This window comes from Elaeis guineensis, chromosome 2 (genome assembly GCF_000442705.2).
Source record: "Elaeis guineensis isolate ETL-2024a chromosome 2, EG11, whole genome shotgun sequence".
NCBI lineage: Eukaryota > Viridiplantae > Streptophyta > Magnoliopsida > Arecales > Arecaceae > Elaeis > Elaeis guineensis.
In genome coordinates this window covers 81,434,025-81,452,525 of record NC_025994.2, presented here as the reverse complement: position 1 = coordinate 81,452,525, position 18,501 = coordinate 81,434,025, and positions in this window count along the sequence as shown.

Sequence of the window (18,501 nt, the reverse complement as noted above, 5' to 3'; positions counted from 1 at the left end):
TGGACCTTTCCTTTCTCATGCAAAGATGTCCTTCTTAGGAATGATCGAAGGCTTAATTAAGATAGCTTCCAACGAAATGACTTGAGGTTATAAAGTGAGCACATGACTACATTATCATACCACACTAATCAAATAGTTAATCTCTTTATGTTTATAGAAAAATTTTGACATGTATATTAGATCGAATAATACAGAGAAAAGGTCAACAACATATGACAAGCTCACCAAGAAAAATCTGCATAAATTTATCCTTATTCTGCTTGAATCCCATAACCAGATCACAACTATTACTGTCACGCCCCCGACCCGAGATTTTGAATCGAGGGTCATGGCAACCGCCGCATACTCATAGAAAACTCTTTCCATAAGCATGCAAGGCATCTTATCATACTATCCTAAAACAACAGCGAAATAATTAGTCAACAATTAAAATCTAAAATATAATGACCTAAATTTTTTTTTTCTTTAATATCTCAATAAATTCAACAACAATTCAAAGGCTTTGCATCAAATTCAATAAGTATTTCAACCTAAAATAAAAGTACGAAGATTCTGCTTTTGATCACTCTTCTATTCATATCTTGTATCATCTTAATTCCTCAACATCTGTAAAAACAGTAAAATAAGAGGTAATGAGCTAGACAGCCCAGTAAGCAATGATCACTTTTCAACAGATTTCATCAGGCATATAAGTAAATAATCATTTATAGAAAATAAGCATATAGAGTTCATCAATTCGAAATCAATTTCAATTATGCAATATAATTCATGCCAAATTCATTTCTTTTTCGAAATTTCAAGTTTCTTTCAAGATTTCAATTTCTTTTGTTCTTCAATTTTTTTCGTCAACCATGAGCTATGACCATATTTTTTCTGTGGCAGGGTCATAATACCGCGTATCTGCTTGCGGTAGGCTGCGAATCATCTGGCAGCCATGTCCTTTGGAACCGCTGGTCTCGCTGGTGGTTTGTCGCTGGTCTCTCTGACGACATGTCGCTGGTCTCGCTGGCGACATAAACCCTCAGGACAATCAATTGCCAACGTATATGCCCCCATTGGCGGGGTCCTTTACATAGTCAGGTTGTCAATTCATAATGTTTCTTATATCATAATTCTTCATAAATCATATTTCATATTCTAATTTCGATAATAAAATATATAATCATGTAATATCGAAATCAATCAATATAATGCATCATGAAATCAATATGTTCAATCATGCTTCATCATAACATTTCAAATAAGATATTTTCATAGCAAAATACTATTCATCCAATTCATGCATCGTTTCACAAATCATGTCAGAAAAATACATTATAATTTGTCGATAAATCTAAAAAAAGTGAAACATTACTTACCTCGAACGCACTCCAATAAATCCACATAATTCTATAAATTTTCTTCCAAAAAATTCTGTTCGTAGATCATATCGCAATATTTCATGATCAAACATCCACAATCCTATACAGAATCAATTTCAATAATTAGAAAGAATACGAATACCATATTTCAACGGTTTAGATTGGGTCCGATCATCTAATTTTATCTAATCAAAATCTAATTATGACCTAAATGATCCAAAGTTTGACTATCAGATCAAATCGGATTTGAAGTGATAGGACCGAGGTTTCTTCATCGATTTCATAAAATCAAGTAGAGAGAGACAATCAGAGGAGAGAGAATTCATGAGGTATAATTCGAATTGATCAGGTGACACAATCCAACATTACGATTGATTCAATATCTTGATTGGTGAAATCAACATGATCAAATCAAGTCATGACTAGATCGGGATCATGGATGATCAAATCTAAAGATTCATGGTCTGATCAAGGTGGATGCCAGTACGCTGTCTGACAATCATGGATCAGGATTCTTCATTAGAATCAGATCAGACTTATTAAAAGAAATTTCTTCATTCACTAATCTTTTTTTAGAGAGAGAATATTTTAGAGAGAAAATTCTAGAGAGAGAAAATTTTAGAGAGAGAAAACTCATCTTGAATTCTTCAGACAATATGATTCAACAAATTCTGATCGATCAGATCAAATCATGCTAAAATTATCATGTGGATAATTCAATAAGATCATGAGAAATAAAATCTAAAAATACCTGATCTGATCAAAGTGGATGTCGGTGTATCGTCCGACGATCACAGATCAAAAATCCATTACGAGAATCATTTAAATTCATCATCATTCTTCTCAAAATTAAAAATCTTAGGAGAGAAAAATAATCTAGAGAGAGGATTCTAGAGAGAGAAAATACTAGTTCAGGCTGAAGAGAGAGAGGAAAGAGAGAGAAACTCTTTTTCTCATATTTTATTATTTATATCATTATTTATTAATTAATTTAATGATTTTTCTTTTCTTTTCTTTTCTCTCTCTCTTTTTTTCTTTTTTTTCCTTCACGGAAGAGAGAGGAGAAAATCTTATTTATTATTATTATATTATTATCATTTTATTTTTCATCTTTCTTCTTTTTTTTTCCTTTTCCTTTTTCTTTTCTTTTTCTTTTTCTTTTCTTTTCCTTCTTTTTCTTTTCTTTTTCTTTTCTTTTCCTTCTTCTTTCTTCTTCTTCTTTTCTTCTTTCCCGTGGGCTTCTTTTGGGCTGAAACAGGGGACCTTGAGGTCCCCTCGTTGGGTGGCCGGCCGGCGGCGCAACCGGCGTGGGGCGGCCGTCGGCAGGAGGGGGTGACTCGCCGATAAGAAGAGGGCCAAACCGGTGGTCGGCGGTGACCACCGGCGACGGCAAAACAGCAAAAAAAGAAAATTCTTTCGCAATAAAATCCGACGACTCCTGTCGCCGGCGAGCGTGCACATCGGCACGGGAAGGAAGGGGGAGAAGAGAGGAAGAGGAGGAGGCTTACCTCCGTCGCCGGCGAAGCTTTTCCGGCGAGAAATTGGACGGCACAGCGATGGATCTCCGTGAGGCATTTTCGGCGATTGCCGCCGTTTTGCCCCAGGATTTCTCGATGAGAGGAGAAAGGAGGGTTCTCCTCCTTAAATAGAGCCGAAGGGAACCCGTCTCCGACTCCGATTGAGAGCCGACGAGAGGAGGAAGAAGCCCTGTTTTTCTTTTTTTTTTTTTTTTTGTTCGTTTGGATTCTTACATGGGTTGGGCCGTCACAATTACAGTACCCGTAAATGTGCGAGCAAAGAAAAGTCTAACGAGAACACTTAAAGATCATTGGATTTTCCATATTATTCCCAAAAAAAAGAAAGAAAGCAGGGGAAAAAAATGAAAATTTTATGGTTCAAAATATCATAGTTTTTTTTTTTTGTTTTCATTTTCTGGGTGGTGTATCAAAAGCATGTAGAAAACTTATCTTTCTTGGATATCCTGAAACGATACCATACGCATGATGCAGTGCGCATGGTTTGGTTTACGAGGAATGAGCTTTTAACGTGGAGATCGTCGGCAAGGGTAAATAAATGTACCCTTTTAATCATTGATTGTGACCAAAGAACGCCTGCGCCATGCGGTGGCGAAACGTGGCGTTTCTGGCCCCACCCTTTTGCAAAGCAAGGTTTTGTCCACTGACATGTAGGCCAGCTCTGATGTGGCCGTCTTTTCCTTCCTTTTTACCCCCAGCCCCCCCACCCCTTCCGTCCCCCGTGCTCAGATAAGGTCAATCACAAAAAATCTATCATCTCAGAAGTGAGTAATTTTTTCAGATAATTTGTGCGGTAAAAATTGGTCAATGCGGCACAAAGTGAAGTACAAGGGCAGTTCTTTACAAGTTATTGCCTTCATCTATTCCTTCATAACCAGACAGCAATGATGGACCACAACTCCTAGCCCTATTAGTGCCTATGCTCTCTTCTACTAAAGAGGCAAGAATGTAATAATATAATGGCTTGAATCTAATATGAAGAACATAAATTTGCAGAATCATTTCTTGTTATTCATAGTTTAACATTTTTATCTTTTCAATGGAGAATTTGTCTCATTATTAAAGGGATAGGTTTTGACTTTCGAAGCTCCTTGTCCAAACTTTAAGACAAGCCTTTGATTGGGAAGTCTACAATGACATCAACCTTTGTTCGGATGTAGATGTAGTAAACCAAACGCTTGTTCTTCACTGCTAGAAACTTTGACATTTGAAAATAAAAAGAAAATAAGACCACGTAGGCTCTATTAATCGAAATGCATTCGCTCGAGATGCTAGAGCTTGTGTTCTAATATTAAATCTAGGAGCGCTCCGGCCTATTATTCTCACCCAAAGAACAAACATAGATGATAATAATAATATGTGACAAGAATATCTTGTACTACATAAAATGCAAAACGGTCTAGAAGCCCATAAATTGCATTACTTCAAAGTATCTAGAAAAAAATATGTTTCATATTTATGTGCGGTAGCTTTTCTTGATTATTTTTGCTTTCATCTTCATGGTCCAAGTCACTCTCCTAGCAAGTACGTGTGCAGCCGCATAAGTTAAGCAACAGTAGTCTATAAATCCAGCCAGTGGTGTAGGGTTGTCGGCTTTGAGATGACTTATAATTGTTTTATTCTAGCCTTGCACAGTAACGTTCGGATTTTTTGATTGGTAAACGGAGTCCTTTGGATAACTAGAGTTCTTTAATTTTTTTTTACATTGGCAATAGCAATGTTGCTAGCTACGTAAGAAAACATGTTTTTTGTGGCAGTCGCGATCAGTTGGCTCTTTGCACAACTTGCGGAAAAGGAGGGAGGGATTCATATTGCTGGAACCTAATTGGCTGACCATCAAAACAAAGCATGATTGTGCGAAGGACATCCAAGATAAGATACTTATTTCCCCATCTCCATAGTTTTGTTATCACATTCTGTGGTTGTAGGTTGTTGTTGTACTATTTCTCCCTATCTTTCTCCCTCCCTCCTTGAAAGTAAAAAGAATCAGAAGATATACAAACTCTTCGAATTCCATGCCTTTGTAAAATGTTAAAGAAAAAGACATTCGATTGCTTAAAAAAACATCTTAGCGAGCCTGTGTTTTGGATGCTAAATGGTTAATTAATCGCCTCTAGATAACTTCAGTCATTGACGTTCGCACCTTGACCAGCAAACCAGAGAGAGATAAAATTATTCGCTCTTTGGTTGGTACTAATTGCCTGCCATTAATGTCATCTTGCTAAAGTGAAGAAATGAATAACGTCATCTTGCAAAAAGAAAAGGAATGATAATAACCCCACCCCCCCCCAAAAAAAAATAAAAGAAACAGTAAAAGACACCAACCAGGTGTAAAAGTGGCTGAGAAAATAGTGGTTGGAGAGGTGGTTAAAGTTATTTTCACCCTCTCTCTCAACCATCTTTAACCTTATTCTTTACCCTTTCGGCCCGTTGAGCGGATATGACTACTCACATCTTTTTATTTTTGTGGTCTTTCGCTGGCCAGGTAGCTGGACGGTCCTATGTTCCACTCCCAAACCGGCATCCAAAAATGGGTTTACGTTCGGGTCTCTGATAGCTGACCACTCTTTGAATAACTTTGACCATATATATTCATCTTCTAACCAGCTAAGCAGTGAATATATAACTTTATTTATTGTTTGGTAGGATAAAGTTGTGAAAAAGTGAAATAACTTTGGATACGTTCCTCTTGGAATGACCTGGTTAGATACCTTTTTCACCTGTTGACCGAATAAATCTTAGGTTGATGTTTGGCTGGTGACCTTTTCATGTTATCCACTCTTTAACCAGCATCCAAATTAATTCAGAGACTTCAGGTGGAACCAAGGCCGCACAAGTTGGTAGAACTTGATGCTCCCATGCTCCAAATGTAGATAGATTTCTTGCTAAAACAAGCAAATACCTCCCCCAAAACCATACTCCCAAGAGAATCAAATCTTATCTTATCCTTCACTTTTAATCTCTTGATCTATGAGCACTTTCTTCTTCCTCTTTTTTCCCTTTTTCCTTTCTTCTATTGGAGGGAAAGAAGAAGAAAGATTCTTTACCGGGTTCATATATATAGAGGTTAAATGGCCCTTACACGAGGACTGAAGCGGCGATAACAGTGATGCGGTGAAGTATTTTTCTATCTCGAAGAACTGCAAGTATGGATCGGAAGTAACGTAAGCATTCCTTTTGTTTCCTCCGTAGCGAACATCTGTCAATCAAATCAAAAGTAGGCTATATATATATATATATATATATATACTGGCCTAAAATAAATCAATAGGTTTAGACCAGAACGCATGCCAGTTCGAAGCCATGTGAGCTGGGAAAAGCCTTGCGTTTGCGTTCCCTTACCATTTAATACTAGTCTCGATCCAAACCTACAGAAGTTGGAGTTGACCATATCAGTTGTGCAGATAATATCAGATCGTAATCTTCCTCTACGGTTTACAGCAGGAGGATAGATTTTGGCTCACTCTGATTGCGTGCAGAAAAAGATGAGGGCAGACAAAGTAGCGGTCCAACGAGTGATCCCCAGAAGGTCAACACCTATATATATATATATATATATATATATATATATATATATATATATATATAGCTAAATTAGGATCAGAAAATAAACATGAGTCATGTGATGCAACTTAACTCCTTGGTTGGTGGGTCTTCCATAGAAAATTTATATATATATAGCCAAGTTAGGATCAGATCGATAGTATTTAGACTCAGATATGATCATATCAAAATTTTGTAATAGAAGTTGTGAATCAATGAATCTAATATCTCAAAGCTGCTTGCACATAAAAAATCACATGATTTCTAATCCTTAACTTATGTATCTATGAGTCAAAAATTGAATAGTCCAAATAAAATTAAATTAGATATATTTTTTTGATCATTTGATGCATAGGTTGGGGATCTTCAAATCATATAATATTTTTGTATACAAGCAGTTTTGAAATAAAAGATTACATCCAATGATTTGGATTATTGATATAGGATTTTCGTTGTCCAATTTTGATTTAATCGGATCTAAACATATATATATTACTTTGAAAGGATAAATACGTTGTAATCTTTACTGGCCTCTAAAGATTTCACGATAGGTACTTTAAGTATTCATGAGTGGTCCTTGCCTCTAAAGATCCCACCATAGGTACCTCAACGATTCATACGTCATTTTATTATATCAGAATCCACTAATATTTTAGACCATGATTGTGAAGTTATAATATAAGATGGGCAATCAACATAAACATAAAAAAAAAGTTTAGAGATATAAGTTTGATTTTATTTAGAATTGAATGAACAGTACTGTTTAATATTTATATGAGAATAAGTTTGGAATTGAGATCCAAGTCTTCCAATGAAAAATTATTTAAACTGGATCGCATTGTCTAGGATGCATATCAGGTGACTTTGTTTCAATTAGCTTATCTAATCTGTTATTTTTATCGTAAATACATATTATTTATGACATAATATTTTCGTCGTAACTAATCTGTTATTTTTAAATTTTTAAATTTTTTTTAATATTAGTGATGAAATATTTTTATCATAAAAAAGATATTAGCGATGAAAATATATTTTTTCATCGCTAATAGTCAAGTTTTTAAAATTTTAAAATTTTTTATTTTTCACATATTAGCGATAAAAAATATTCATCGTAAATCATCAAAGATTTTATAATAAATAATTAAAATTCTATCATAAATATGAGATTATTTACGATGTAACCTTTTCATCATAACTAATCTTTTATTTTTAAATTTTTAAAATTTTTTAAATATTAGCGAAGCAAAAGTTTCATCGTAAAAATAAGTTTATTCGCGATGGAAAACGTGTGTTCCATCACAAATAAGCTACTTATTTGCGATAAAAATATTTTCATTGTTAATAGTCTAGTTTTTAAAAATTAAAATTTTTTTATTTTTTTACATATTAGTGATGAAAAATATTCATCGTAAATAATCAAAAATTTTATGATAAAAAATAAAAATTCTATCTTAAATATGGAATTATTAACGATGTAATAATTTTATTACAAATAATCTATATTTTTTAAATTTTTAATTTTTTTAATTTTTTTTAAATTATTAATGATGAAATATTTTCATCGTAAAAATTTTGGTATTAGCGACGTGATAACTTTATTCATCTTAAATATGTTAATTATTTATGATGAAAATTATTTCATCCCTAATAGTGGAGTTTTTGAATTTTTAAATTTTTTTTTATTTTTGCACATATTAGTGATGAAAAATATTCATCGTAATGATGAGTATTTTATGACAAAAAATATATTTTCTATCATAAATATTTTATTATTTATGATGTAATTTTTACATCATAAATAATCTTTAATTTTTAAATTTTTAATTTTTTTAATTTTTTTAAATATTATTGATAAAATTTTATCGTTAATAATTTTTATTTGCGACATAAATATCATTTTCATCGTAAATAAGATAATTATTTATGATAAAAAAATTATGTCATAAATAATCTTTAATATTTAAAATTTTAAAATTTTTTATTTTTCTTCAAATATTAGTTATAAAATTTTTTAGTCATAAATAACAAATATTTACAATGAAAAATCACTTTTTATCGCAAACACTTGTATTATTTACGATGAAATATTTTTCATCGGTAATATTTAAAAATTTAAAATTAAAATAATATTTTATTATTTACGATAAAAATAATCGTCGCAAATAAATTGTATTTACGATGAAATTTTTTTTCATCGCTAATATTATTTATTTACGATGAAAATATAATATCATTGTAAATATTTTTTTTATTAGTGATGAAAATTTTGAAACATCGTAAATAATGTTATTTGCGACAGAAATTTTTTTCGTCGCAAAAAAATTTGTCACAAAAACTCTCTTTTCTTGTAGTGAATGTTAGAAGTAGACATGGCGAGACTAGTTTTATATTCTGTGGGCCTGACTTCAGACCTGTGGCAGCTAAAGAGAGCCACTTATTGCATCCTACGATTCTTGGGGTGGAGCTTCACATGCCCTGGGTGGGGATTGTATTTGCGAGGCAGACCTTGGGGGCAGGTCTACTTGTTGTGAAGGGTGACTCAACCACGGTGGAGCCATTCACCCCTTCTCATGATGCCTCGATTTTACTGGAGAGATTTACTGCATTGGTTATCAGGTATATCTTTTGTGAGGCGAATACTACAGCTGACTAAGTGACAGCATTTGTAGCTAAGCATACTAGAGAAGCTCTTTAGATTGGGACAAGGCTCTTTGGATTGGGACAAGGGTCATTCTGGATAACTTCGAGATATTTTATTTTCTAATTCCCTTGATTGTATTCGTACAAGTTTTGTTTGAATAAATTGTCTCACAAAAAAAAAGTAACACAATTCCAAAATGCCCCTGACTATCGGCTTATGTCCTGCCAAATTGGAGAGAGAATTATAAGGTTCTTCTTAGCTCTCATCCCAAATTTCTTTCTTGAATAGTACACACATCTGATTTTCCACCCCCATAATTGGTTTGAGTTTTTCATGAATTTCCAAGCCCATTTGCAAAGCAAATCCCGATTCATCTTGTTGATATTTTTTTATACCCAAACCGTCCTAATTCTTGGTCTGGCATGCTGAGATAAGTGAAGGTAGTGAGTCTTTCCTACAATTCATCAATGATGCAAATATGCTCACTTTACTATCGTGTATATTTACGTAGTAAATATTACTCTTATGAAAGTTGATTCTTAGATCTAAGGCCCCTTCAAAAGAAAAAAAGATAGCTTTTACTGCCAACATACTTTCTTCCTGCCAACATACTTTCGTCCTCTCTAGCTTAGAATAACATAGTGTCATCACCAAATTGAAGGCTCCTAATACCTTGAAATTCAGCTAGGTGGCCAATACCCTCAATCAATCCCAAGTCTCCAACCTATTGAAGAAGTCGGAATAATATATCCACTACAAGGATAAATAAAGCCAGGGAAAGTGGGCCACTTTGCCTCAAATGTTGCTTGCACGCGATCCACTTTTCAAGGCACCTATGTACCAGAAGGGTCACTGATGCTAATGATGGGAGACTATGGATGCACCCAATTCACTTACTCAGAAAGTCTGTAGCCTTCCATAAAACAAAATGAACTCCCAATTTAATTTATCAAAAAAAAAAATTCAAAATCATGTTTACGCAATACTCCTTTGTATCCTGTCCTCCTACAATAAACAAGCATCTCACAAGCGCAAATTGATGAAAAAGAGAAGGAGATATTTATTTTTATTTTTCTTCACTCTGAATCTAAAGTGTGTACAAAGACTTATAAATACAAATATGTAGACCCAAATATAGATAGGGAATAACAAGAATATGCCAAAGAATAATCAAGAATATGCTACGGAATAAATCCCTGGACCTTTGATTAGATTTTTTCCAATTAAGCTCAATCCTTCCAATACTCCCCCTCAAGATGAGGCGAAGATATCTCGAAGCCCCATCTTGTCAGTCAATCCAGAAAAAGACAATGAGCTAAGCCCTTTGGTTAGAATGTCTGCCACCTGATCAGAAGATCGAATATAGGTAATGCAGATCTGACCCTGATTAATCTTTTCTTTGATAAAATGACGGTCAATCTCGATATGTTTGGTACGATCATGCTGTATCGGATTGCTTACAATCTCAATCGCTGCTTTGTTGTCACAATATAATCGAAGAGGAAATTTGTTTAGAAGTTGTAATTCCTGAAGCAGCTTCTGAAGCCAAAGAAGTTCACATATGCCTAGAGCCATTGCTCTATATTCAGCTTCTGCTGATGATCTAGCCACCACTGACTGTTTCTTGCTTCTCCAGGTAACTAAATTACCCCCTACATATGTACAATATCCAGAAGTAGATCGCCTATCATCCAATGATCCAGCCCAATCTGCATCAGTAAATCCCTCAACCTGGAATGTGTTGTGTTGGGAGAACAACAAACCACGACCAGGACATCCTTTCAGATAGCGTAATACTCTGAAAGCTCTCTCCATGTGTGATTCTCGTGGATCATGCATGTATTGACTGATGACACTGACAGTATAGGCTATGTCGGGTCTTGTATGTGAAAGATATATCAACCTTCCAACTAACCATTGGTACCTTTCTCGATCAACAGGAGTTCCACCATCTGTTCATGATTCTGATTTATTGGAGTAGTAGCAGGTTTACACCCCAACATCCCAGTCTCAGAAAGCAAATCTAGTACATACTTTCGTTGTGACAGAAAAATACCTTTGGATGATCGTCCAACTTCTATGCCCAAAAAATATCTTAGTGGACCCAGATCTTTTACCTCAAATGCTTGCTTTAGTTTTCCTTTGAGTTGTTTAATCTCATGATGATCATCTCCTGTTATTACAATATCATCAACATAAACCAAGAGTATAGTTTTCTTTTCCTTGAGATGTCTATAGAATAGAGTATCATCTGCATTACTCTGTTTATATCCCATTCTTTTTACAGTCCGACTGAATTGATCAAATCAGGTTCGAAGAGACTGTTTAAGACCATAAAGTGAACGCTTTAGCTTACAGACTTTTTCAATTGTTGCTCTAGTCTCAAATCCTGGTGGTATCTGCATGTATACTTCCTCCTGAAGATCTCCATGAAGAAATGCATTCTTCACATCTAACTGATGTAATTCCCAGCCAAAATTAGCAGCACATGATATAAGTATTCGAACAGAGTTCATCTTGGCCACTGGAGCAAAGGTTTCATCATAGTCTACTCCATATATTTGAGTGTATCTCTTTGCTACTAACCGAGCTTTGTATCTTTCCACCTTACCTTCTGGAGTCTGCTTTATAGTGTACACCCATTTACACCCTACAGGATGCTTTCCAGCTGGCAGAGTGACCAGATCTCACGTCTGATTTTTGGATAAAGCAGTCATCTCTTCTAGCATTGCTTCCTTCCACTTAGGTTCTGCCATAGCCTTTTGCCAGGTACTAGGAATACAGACAGAGTCTAATGCAGCTATAAAGCTTTGATAAGATGGAGACACATTCTTATATGAAACATAATTAGTAATATCATAACGGTAACGAGCAGGAGGAACAATTGAGCGAGTACCCTTCCATTTTGCAATAGGAATATTAAGATTAGAAATAGAAGAAGTCGTAGAAATATTGTTACCATTAGGAGACTCTGGAGAAGAAGCTTCAAGCGGTGGAGATACATGGGCAATTGGTGGTGAATGCACACTGGACTCTTCTTCTTTCTCAACACTAGGCTCCCTCTGAACATCATTCTCAATACTAGGCTCCCTCTGAACATCATTACTATGATACTCCCCCTGGGCACCAGAATTTGGTGTGTATAGAAAGTCACCCGAAAGAAGTAATTCTGGTGTCTTATTATCAGATAGACGACTTCCATAATAAGCTTCAGTTTCTCGAAAAGTAACATCCATAGTAATAAGCATTCGTCGCTCAGGGGGATAATAGCACTTGTATCCCTTTTGAGTAGCAGGGTAACCAACAAAGACACACTTTAATGCTCGTGGATCTAGTTTTCCTACTGAAGGTCTATGATCACGAGCAAAACAAACACATCCAAAGACCCTAGGAGTGACTACATAATCAGTAGACCCTTTCAAACATTGTATGGGGGACTTAAACCTGAGTGTTCTTAGAGGCATACGATTGATCAAGTAAGCCGCGGTCAAGACAGCCTCACCCCACAAAAATTTAAGAACTTGCATGGTAAAAAGTAAGGATCGGGCTACTTCCAATAAGTGCCGATTTTTTCTTTCGACAACTCCATTTTGAGCAGGAGTATCAACACAAGTGGTTTGATGAAGAATTCCGTGAGTTTGAAGATACGCATGGAACTCCTGATTAATGTATTCTGTGCCATTATCAGAACGTAGAATTTTAATTTCAACACCAAACTGAGTACCTACAAGTTTATGAAACTCTTTAAAACAGTTTAAAACTTCCATTTTTTCCTTCAATAAATAGATCCAAGTTACTCGACTAAAATAATCAATGAAGGTAACAAACCACCTATAGCCCTTGAGAGTATTGGTACTACATGGTCTCCATTCATCAGAGTGAATTAAAGCAAAAGATTGAGAACTTCTAATTCCAGATATAGGAAATACTACTCTGGTGTGTTTAGCCAATTCACAATGATCACAAACTAACAAATTTTTATTGCATTTAGTTGATAAAGATGGAAATAAGTGACTAAGAATAAAAAAAAGAATGTGACCCAGCCTACGATGATGTAACATAAGTTCTGAAGTGGCACCTTCAGCAGACAATGCATACCCCATCAAAGAAGAGCTCATACTTTTCTCATCAGTTGATAGATAATAGAGTCCATTGTGCATTCTACCACCCTCAAGTATCTTCTCCATTCTCTGCTCCTGAAATAGACAATGTGAAGGCCAAAAAATGACAGAGCAGTTCAAATCTCTAGTAACAGAGCTGATAGAGAGTAAATTTGTAGGAAAGGATGGAACATGCAATACTGATGATAATCTTAAGTTAGGAGTACAGTCAATAGATCCTTTTCCTGAAACAGGGGTAAAAGATCCATCAGCTATTCTGACCTTGTCATGTCCTGAACATGGTGAATATGAAATAAAACTATTAGGTGCCCCTGTCATGTGACTGGATGCTCCTGAGTCTATTACCCAGGAGTTAGATGTCCCGCAAGTAAATGCATGTGATAACTTATATGAAGTACCTGAGTGTGCAAAAAGAGAGGAATCAAGATATTCGTCCTGGTGGCTAGACTGCTCCAGAGTAGAAGGTGTGGTGTTAGAAGATGATTCATACTTTTCCATCATTCGTCGGAAGGTCTAATACTCCTCTGTAGATAAGCTGTGTATAGCACCCTCGGTCTCTTCAGAGAGATTGGCTTGGGCAGGTCCACGAACATGATTCTGTCCTCCAGTTCTTCCACCACTACGACGACCACCACGGCCCTGACTACCACGCCCAGGCTGATTTGGGCGGCCATGGAGATCCCAGCAAAATGCCTTAGTGTGCCCAGGCTTTTTACAATGAAAACATACCTTCTCACCTACTTGCTGTGGCTGTACGGTAAGGGCTGATCTTATAGAACTATTGGAGTCAGAAGTCACTCGTCGTCATGTCTCCTCACTTAAAACAGTAGAGAAAACTTGACCTAAACTAGGTAAAATATCTCTGGCAAGGAGCTGAACTCTGACAGATTCATATTCCGGATTCAGACCATATAGAAAGTTCTGGACCCGTTCTTCTTCTAAATATTTCTGAAATCCATCAACATCGATGGAACATTGTGGAGCAAAATTTCTATAATGATCAGCTTCGGACCAAAGACGTTTCAACTCGGTGGCATATTCAGTGATAGATAAATCTCCCTGACGAAGCTGACGTAATTGAGAACGGATCTCAAATGCTTGAGCAGAATTCTGCTTCTGTGAGAACATTTGGGCCACCGTCTCCCAGACTTCCTGTGCAGTCTCCAGCAGTTGCACACTTCTTGCCACATTTGGTGTCATGGTATTTAGAAGAAATGCTAGAACAACAGAGTTCTCCATTCTCCATTGAGCCATACCCTGCTCATTATTAGCAGGTTTCTTCTTTGTGCCGGTGAGATATCCCTCCAAGCCTCGCCCTTGTACAAGTAGACGAGTGCTCCTCTCCCATTGTAAATATGTCGTTGGGCCATCAAGTTTTACAGCCACTTGAAGAGCATTCAGCGATCCACTATCTCTTGACGAACCTCCTGATCGAGTGGCAACTGTAATAAGCCGATCCAGCAGACCTTCAAGATCTTGCATAGTAATTGGATTGACCATACAAACAAAATGATAATCTCACTGACACACTATCAATGAATCACCAGACACACGAATTATCGGACACACCGTAAATACAGGCTTCTTAAGTATCTAGGCATAAAAGTTCTCCATTTTTTTTTCTTTCTCTTCTTCTTCTTCTTCTTCTTCTTCTTCTTCTTCTTTTTTTGGTAAATGAAATAAAAGAAAGTGTTAAAAAAGGAAGCTGTGGCTTTTATCGATTATGTATCCCGTGAAGCACGGGATTGCTGCAGCCACCTCGCCGGCGACGCCGTCGGGGGTTGGAGGAGGAGGAAGAGGAGATATTGCAGTGGCCGCCACGATGCCGGCCGGGAGGTGGAGAAAGGGGTTTTGGCCGGGAAGGAAGAGGTTTCGGCCGGGAAGAAAGATGGGGCTCGGATGGACTCGACAGATGCCGGCGAAGGGGTTTCGGCCGGGAAGAAAAAGGGGGTTACGGTGGCGATGGCTGCGGATGGACTTGGCGGATGCGGAGGCTTTGGAGGGGCTTCTGCCGGGGCTGCGGATGGACTCGACGGATGCGGAAGCTTTGAAAGAGCTTCGGTCGGGAAGAAGGTGCTCGGATGGACTCGGCGGATGCCGGCGAAGGGGTTTCGGCCGGGAAGAAAGGGTGCGGTGGCGATGGCTACGGATGGATTTGGTGGATGCGGAGGCTTTGGAGGGGCTTCGACCGGGAAGAAGGGGCTCGACGGAGGCGGCCGGTGAGAAAGAGCGCTGCGATGGCTGTGGTGGCGACCGGGAAGAACGTTGACGCCGGGGTTTCGAAGGGATTTCGCAGGCGCCCGAGAAGAAAGATGGTAGCAGTTTGCTGTGAAGAGAGAAAAAATAATAATAATAATGAAAAATGAGGGCAGAGGTGGGCGGAGGAAAAGAGGTTTTTTTTTTTTTCTTTAAGAAGGGGAAGGAAGAAAGAATGGATCAGAACCCGGAAGCTCTGATACCATGATGAAAAAGAGAAGAAGATATTTATTTTTATTTTTCTTCACTCTGAATCAAAAGTGTGTACAAAGACCTATAAATACAAATATGTAGACCCAAATATAGATAGGGAATAACAAGAATATGCCAAAGAATAATCAAGAATATGCTACGGAATAAATCCCTGGACCTTTAATTAGATTTTTTCCAATTAAGCTCAATCCTTCCAATACAAATAAAGTTTTCAATGATGTGTTGAAGGTAGTTTGATAAAGACTGATTAAGACTCATGAATTAGCAATAGAAGGTAGTTTGAGAGTCTTCGTGCTAGCACCTTTGCAATAAATTTGTAGAGACTGCTCAAGAGGCTAATTAGCTGAAGATCTCTTGGCTTAAGGATGCCATCCTTTTTGGACATGAGGGAGATGAAGGTGAAGTTTGGTCTGCTCAAGTCAAGGCTCTCATCATGAAAATCATTCAACAAAACCAGATGTTCATCACAAATTAGGTTCTAGAACCTTTGAAAGGAAGAAAAGGAGAATCCATGCAACCCCGACCATTTGATTCCATTAAAGAAGAATATTGTAGCTTTGATCTCCTCCATGGTAAGGGCCTTTCAAGATCACTAAGGTTCACCCTCTGGCTTCCAAACAGCAGGTCCCAATTGAAAGAGAATTTGAATGAAGTACCAAACAAATGCTTTAAAAATTCTTGAAGTTTGCAAGCAATATTCCATTGATTGGTGATTTTCATTCTATCATGCATAAGAGTGGTAATAAGATTTCTTCTTTGATACCCTAAAGCCAATTTATGAAATTAGACAGTATCCTTATCGCCCTCCTTGATCCAGATCGCTTTTTCTCCCTTCCTTCAATAGATTTCTTCCTTATTACAAATCTTCTTTAAAGACCATTGAAGATCCTTCTAGTCTCAAACACAGAAGCTAAGAGATCCATTTTTTTTTTCCTTCTTATCAAGGGTATCAATTTCATGCAACAATTTCTTTTCATCTCTCAATTAGCATTTCTCTTAAGTATGGACCATTTTTTCAAAGAGAAATGGAGTCTCCTTAAGGTATCCACCCAAACCATTGCTGGGTTAAAGGCCCCATTGACACTTTTCCAACAATTTCTCACGATATTTTCAAGATCGACCTCTTTAATCTACCAAGATTTAAATCTAAAAATATTTAGTATCGCAAACTTAACTTTGCAATCCAATACAATCAGCACATGATTGGAGGCAGCACTAATAAGGGTAGAATGTACCGAAGTAGGGATTATGCTTTTCCATTTTAAGGAGAAGAGGAATCTGTCCAATCTAGCAAGTGAAGGATGTTCTTTTTTTTTTTTTGCTCCAAGTGAAGCTTCTTCCCTTGAGATCAAGGTTCACTAGGTCAAGATCAAAAATGAAGTCCAAGAATTGGATATTATCTCTCAAGCATTATGGACTGCCTTCATGATCTTCTCCTGATTTAGTGATGTTAAAATCGATGCCCAATAACCAAGGACCTCTAGCCACTAATCTAACAAGTAAAAACTCTTCGAAGATGTTCTCCCTAAATTCATGTTCATTTGGCCCGTAAACCACGATGATGAAGCGAGTAGACTAGAGTTCATAACAAAATTGCCCCACCATGAGTGAGAAAATCTTCTTACAAGAGAATTTCAATGAGAAGAGATAAGAGTTCCATTCCATAAGTATACCATGAACACTTCTACGAACATTCAAATGGGCCCATCCAAGTGACACCCACCCAAAGATTAGAGAAGTATAGGATTTGGATCGACCGACTTGGACTCTTGGATTAGAATGATATCACAAATTGACGAGATGATGAGGTCTCTAATCACTTGCCGCTTATCTATTTCACCAAACTGTATGATGTTCCAAGATACCACAATCATGGATCTAATTCAATTCCCTATATTAGCCAAATAATCAAACTAGGGTCAAACAAAACACCAATAGCAGCAAACCACGGACAAAGGCAAGAGCAAACCATGCAAACTACACCATCGAAACTATTCAATGAACCAAAGGAAGATCCATGATGGAAACATCACCAAGGAGATGTTGAATCTAAGGTCAAAGGGATCCCACTCAAACTTAGGATGGATGAATTTAAGAGCTTGAGCTACTTAGGAGGATCTCGGAAGTGGGACAGCCCCCAATAGATGAAATATAGATAATATCGTTATTGGATAAAATAGATTACTTCTCTATGGATATCCTCCATGGGCAAGAAAACCTTCAATTTCTCCGGCAACTCTTGAATAAGCATCTCTCCTCCATCCTCCTCTGACCAACTCTGCAATCCTTAGCCGAATGCCCCACATATCGATAGAGGAAGCACCAAAGGCCATTCTTGCACTTCTTCCTATGGCCTTTGTCACCTACTAGAAGCAAGCCAAAAGGTTAAAGGCAGGAAAGTGGAAAAGTTTGGTACTTGCTAGATGCTGGTTGAAAAGGAGAGCGGCTATTGCTCGGTATAACTCCATCATTAACATCCTAGGGCTGGTTGTTAGGGCAATATTGAATGAAAGAGTAATCATTATGCGTTCAGTAGTTGGGAGCAGTGGATACCAAATGAGGCTTAGCTCCAATGGTTTTAGGTTGGCCCTCGAGAGAAGGGGATGATCTCTAAGAGTCTAGCATCTTCGCCTATGTCTGTACACCATCTACCATTGCTCTCCATCCTCTCTTGTCCATGCATAATCCACCGTCACTTCCAAATAATCCCAATACTAAATAGATATTGTCAATATGTGCATCAAAGCCTACATACCACACATACACACAAAGCAATTTGATCACCAACCATCAAGAAAACAAATATGAGATGCATATGTCTAGCAGTGTTC